A 6000-nucleotide genomic window follows, 5' to 3' on the forward strand; every position below is an offset into this window, starting at 1 on the left:
TATGGGGTGGGGGTTGAAGGGACCTCAGACCCTAGGAGTTGGCTCCTATGATCTAAATTCACATAAACTTAAGATGTTGTCAGCTTCACGGCAATTTTTCACACTTTCTTTCTAGTAAAACTGCTCTCAGGAAGATGGCTAATCCTGACCAATTTACTGGAAACTGACCGGCACAGCTGCCACCACAAGTTTTGTTTTAAATAAGTAACATGTTCAGATGTACCACCAAAAAAAACACCAATACAGAGGAAAGGTTTTCGCTATGCAAGAGAAAATCTTCTTTTAAAGCACTGAGTGCCTTTTGCTCAAGATGTGGATGCATGTTTCTATTGTGCCAGATTCTCAGTAAATCAAAGTGGAGTCATGTGATGTGGCCCATGATATTTAGCAGTTTAGTATGCTAATTATAGAAAATGTGATACCTATAAAATGAGAGGTGATGATAGTACATGGGGACATAGGGAATGAAAGATGAGAGACAAAGGTCTGCTTCTGTGGCTATGCAGATTATAAATGCTGAAAAAGACTCCGAGTTTGAGGGAGGAGTGAAATGACTTCACTCTTGGATGCTAAGCCTAGTTTGCATTCATACTGGCTTGAATGTTTGCAAGGCAATAATTTCTGGTCTGTGAATAGAGGCAATGACTGTTGTTTAGAATTCAGACATATTATTGACAGACGGAGGTATTATTTGAAGTTAAGATGTGCATGAACTTGGAGCATGAGTGGCAAGGTAAACTTGTATCATCAATATTTGATCTAGATGGGACCTGAGGCTATTGCCATGACCCTGGTACTCGTGTACACAGCAGTGCCTGTTAGATAATTGGCATCTGTGCTGTTCAGCTGTTCAGGGAGTCGTAGTGGGGAAGGGCAAATCTAAACACTTCTTTATAGGACGTCAGGCAAGGCTTTTTAGTTTTGAAGGGGGGGAAACCCACTAAGGGGAACATGATACAATTTATGACCTTATGCATGGTCTGCAGAAAGTAGATACACACATGTCCCCCCAAAAAACAACAACAACTTAACCCTGGTAGAATTCACAATCACCCAATTGGTACATCCAGGGCACACAACAAGAAGTACTTCTTCACACAGCATGTAATTAATATATGGAAGTTACTGATGGTCACCACTGTAGATGCCTGTAAAGGGGTATTAGAAAAATTCATGGGGGATAGTACTATCAATGATTACTGATGATGATATTTAAATGAATAATGCTACTGAAATATCACTTCCTTGTTGTCAGTGGTTGATTTCCTCCCAGTGCAAACAGGAACATTACAAAGGAACAATTTTCATTATGGCCGGAGCAGGAGGAAAACGGGTAAAACATTTTTGTAAAAAGATAAATTACTGTGATCTCAAAAATTGTTAGTCCTTCCTAGCAGTTGCTGTTTTCATTTTTTAAAAAATGTGCTCTTAAAATGCATTTATAAAAAAAAGTATGCACTTTGGAGAAATTGGGCTGCATCTTTATCACTTCCAGTTCTGGGATTTTGGATGGTTTGGGGAAAGTCACTTTTACTGTGGAATACTGCCTTTGACCTTTTAAGGCTTTCATCTCCGCAAAGTGAGAATAGTGACAGCCATTTATTTAACCCTTTAGCACAACTTCTGCCCCTCTGAAACTTGCTGTCAGGACCCTTAATAGGCCACCCCTAAACCTTTCCCTATCAACTCATGAAAATACGTCATTATATTTAGAAAATAAAATCCTCAGTGCAAAGTCACACAGATCTTCTTAACTCAAAGAGTTGTATTCAAGTAAGTAATACTCAGAGCAAACACACTGAAATTAATGAACCTAAGTTTGTCATGTTCATTAATTTCAGTGGATCTGCTCTGATCTGCAGAGGTTCTGCCCCCCCCCCACAAAAAGGCCTCCCCCCCTAACAAACACCCTTGCTACGCCCATGTCCTTCAATATCTTAAAAAGTTAAATATCAGGCTATGAAATGAAGTGTATGCATACTGCACTTAATAAGTAAGAAATCTGCAAGAAGGTAATCCAAACTCTTCAACAAAAAAAGATAACTGCCTCCTTACTATCTGCACAGTTTATTCTGCTTCAGTAAGTCATGGGGAGAGTTAAGGAGCGATAGAGAGCACTGAAGCCCCTCCTGGGTTCTCAGCTTTTTACCCACACAGCTTCAAGTATATCTTCATAGCCATAAAAGCTTGAAGTAAAGGACAGAGGAGGTGGGGGGGTGGTAAAGGGAAGAAAGGGACTGGAGTGGGAGAGAAAGAGAAAGAAAAGAAAAGAAAAAGAGAAGCTGAGATTTTTTGGAAAGCAGAATTGTGCAGACCATATCACATTTTACAGCTTCTCTGAACTCCTTTGGAACCAAAGCATACACAAAGACCGAATTTTATGCCTGTTGTGGGCCCTACAGCGAAGCACACATTCCAGACAGCATAGAACTGATAAATTTTGGGTTAGATTTGTAGGTGTTCACAGATGTCACCGAATGCAGTGAAATGTTTGAGTTAAATTATTGTTTCTAACAAGCTATTTTGCATTTATAACTACAGGAGGAATTGTGAAATTGTTTCACTTATTTTACTGATTAAATGTTGACCTTTCCCAACTAAAGTCATAATAAAGAACATACCAAGTAGTTTTGTATTTATTTATTTATTTATTTATTTATTTATTTATTTATTTATTTATTTATTTATTTATTGTTGCAATTTATTTCCATACCATTGCCCCCAAAGTGATGACTTGCATTATCAACACAACCAAATAAACAATGGAGCACAATAAAATGTCATAGATCAATCAGCAAACGAACTATAAGACAGCAAAATCACAACACAGGGATTGAGGGGGGGAGCCATAGAAAAATGTTCCTAGGCTAGAGGATTAAAAGGCACTCTCACCTACCCTATATTGCAGGGGTGAGGTAGCCAGTGACCCAGTGGCTTCCCAGGTACTGCTGGACTACAACTCCCTCCATTCTTGACCATTTGGCCATACTGGCTGGGACAAATGGAGTCTGGCAACATCTGGAGAGCCACATGTTTCCCATCTTATTACTGCACACATTTTGGTTTGGAAGAACAGAGGAAATAGGATAGCAGGCATACTTGCAGGTATGGAGAGCTGTGGAAAGTTGCAGCTTGTGCCCCTATTTGTGTAAAACTCTGAATCTCAGGGTTGTGGGTTCAAGCCTCATGTTGGGCAAAAGAGTTGCAGGGGGTTGGACTAGATGACCCTCATGGTCCCTTCCATGGGAATCTTAAGGAAGGCAGGAGAGGCTATATTGTTTTAGGAAAATGTTGACTGTTCTAGTAAGAATACATCCCACACCTTCCAACTCTACAAGTCTATGATTTTATGATTCTATCCCTAAGAAAGATTTTTATGCAAAACAATGCAAAGCTTAAAACACATATGATTTTTAGTGAATGGGCCATAACCATGACAATATTATGGCTCTTAGCAGAGCATGTATTACTTGCAGATGTTAACTTGGCAATTGTACATGAAGGCATCCACATACATGTACACTCAAAACTTTTCTTTTTCTTTTTCTATAGTTTACTGCAATCTGGAGCCGCTTTAGCTTCACAAACTGATTCTAAACACTAATTACCTAGAAACATGCTGTTTCTGATATGTAGCCTGCAAACTTCAGTTCTAAATGCAAAATGCAAAATTTAGGCTAGAATCCAAGACAGTGATGTGCTGCGGCTTGCTCTGTTTTTTTCTGTAACCTTTTTGGCTGCCAAAGAAACAAACCACTGATCAGTCAAATAAAAAAAATGGCTGGTCCTTTTGTCAGTGGGGAGAGTTTTCAAAAAGCAAATCTGTATTTCATAGAATTATAGAATTGTAGGGTTGGAAGGGACCCCCAGGGTCATCTAGTCCAACCCCTTGCAATGCAGGAATCTCAACTAAAGCATCCATGACAGAGGGCTATCCAGCCTCTGCTTAAAAACCTCCAATGAAGGAGAGTCCACAACCTCCCAAAGGAGTCCATTGTGAAACAGCTGTAACTGCCAGAAAGTTCTTCCTGATGTTTAGCCATTTGTACACAAGGAAACTTGTACCTGAAGATGAAACTGGCAGGTGAGCTCAAAGACTCCTAAGCGATGGTAATATGTCTTGTATGCCTCCTTCTGGCAACTCTTGCAGCCAAGCTGGTGCCAAACGTCTTGGTCTCCTTTTCTTTGGACCACATCAGCAGGGCCAAGAGGGAGGGGTTGTCTGATCAGCCCAGTACTTCCATACATACTGCCCAGGCTTGCGCCCCAGAGAGGCCACTTTGGTGCTGCTAACATGGCAAAAACAATGTGGGAGGCAGCAGTTACAAGTTACCGGTCTCTGCAGCCACAGCAGGCGCTGCGATTCTCCAGTGATTTGGCTTCACCCTCAGAGGTGCACTCCATTGTCTCTTCTGAGAGACAGATACCAACAAAGTGGTAAGAAGTGGTGCACTGTTAAGAAATACCAAACCTTTGAATTCACAGCAAATAATGGCATTCTGGTAATAGAGCATAATAGCACACACCACATGTGTGTACAAAATAAAAACCCAATCTTCCTGGTTGATGTATCATCTAATAGAATTCACCTGAGAAATACCTACATTTCTCCAATTTCCCTGGGGAAGCATTCTAAAGCAGGCATAGGCAAATTTGGCCCTCCAGATGTTTTGGGACAACTCCCACCATCCCTAGCTAAAAGGACCAGTGGTCAGGGATGATGGGAGTTGTAGTCCCAAAGCATCTGGAGGGCCAAGTTTGCCTATGCCTGTTCTAAAGGCATGGTAGTACAACCAAAGATATTCTCTCCTGGTTGCCACCCTCCCTTCCTCAGATTGCAGGGCTTTCAGATAATGATCTCAGTGATCAGGTAGAGCAGTTATGGGTGTAGTTTTCAGCCAGTGTGCCTTGGCACCCTGGGGTGCCTTGAATGATGGTCAGGGGTGCTGTGGGCAGTACTGGCCTCTGTCCCTCTTTCCTTCCCTCCGTCCTCTGATGCCCTCCCACATCTGTCTCCCAAAGGCTTGCACAGCTGTTTGTTGCAGCAACCCTGGCTACAAGCTCCCCAGGCGAATGGTGCCTCTGGGTGGGGCTGGCCAGGGGGTGCTTCCCAGGCCTCTGTGGGACGGTGTGGGGAGGCACCTCTCTTTGGGGTGGGGGGCAGCTCAGAGACCAGGGGTGGCAGCTGCGGCTGCCCAGAGGACTCCCACGGCAAGGGGAGAAAACAGGAGGCTGAGGCCAGACTCCACAAGGGAGAGGGTTTGAAAAAGGGTGAGAGGCTGCCAGCTCTGCAGGCAAGGGGGGACATAACTGGGCTCCTGAGCCCCACAGGGGTGCCGCAGAAAGAAGGTAGTTGGTCAAGGGAGCCACGGACTCAAAAAGGTCGACAACCTCTGGTGTAGATGATTTGACAAATACCTTGGCCCTAAGCCATGAAGGGTTTTGTAGGTAAGCATCAGCACAGTTCATTGAGCTCTGAAAGGGACAGGGAGTTGGTGAAGCTGTTTCAGTACAGCTGAAATATGATCTCAGTTGCTATGCAATGACTGTGTTTTGAACTTACTGCAGTTTCCAAACCAGCTTCAAAAACAGCTGCATGTACAATATATTAATCCTATAAGGAAGTTACAAGAGCATGAATAACCATGGCCATACTATTTTGGTCCAGGAGGGGACACAACTAGCACATAAACCTAAGGTGGTGCTCCAGACCACTGAGGTTATTATTATAAGTCATTATATTTGCTAGCTGCTATGAACCTGTTCTTGAAGGGATGTATATTCTAGAAATAGCTCAGTAAATAAATTCAAAAGCACACTCATCTAAGCAGTTTCTAATGCACTTAGGGCTGCTCTGCTCTGGCAGAATTCTCTCTGGGTTTTCTGGTTTTGTACATTTGCTCCATAAGGCCAACATGGAGCAGTCTTCCATTGCAGTGTGTGCCTGCCCATCGTGCAGGACCTCTCTCCATTACACAGACTCTATGGAGGGTTTGCTCA

Source organism: Podarcis erhardii, assembly GCF_964252035.2.
Source record: "Podarcis erhardii genome assembly, chromosome: 8".
NCBI lineage: Eukaryota > Metazoa > Chordata > Lepidosauria > Squamata > Lacertidae > Podarcis > Podarcis erhardii.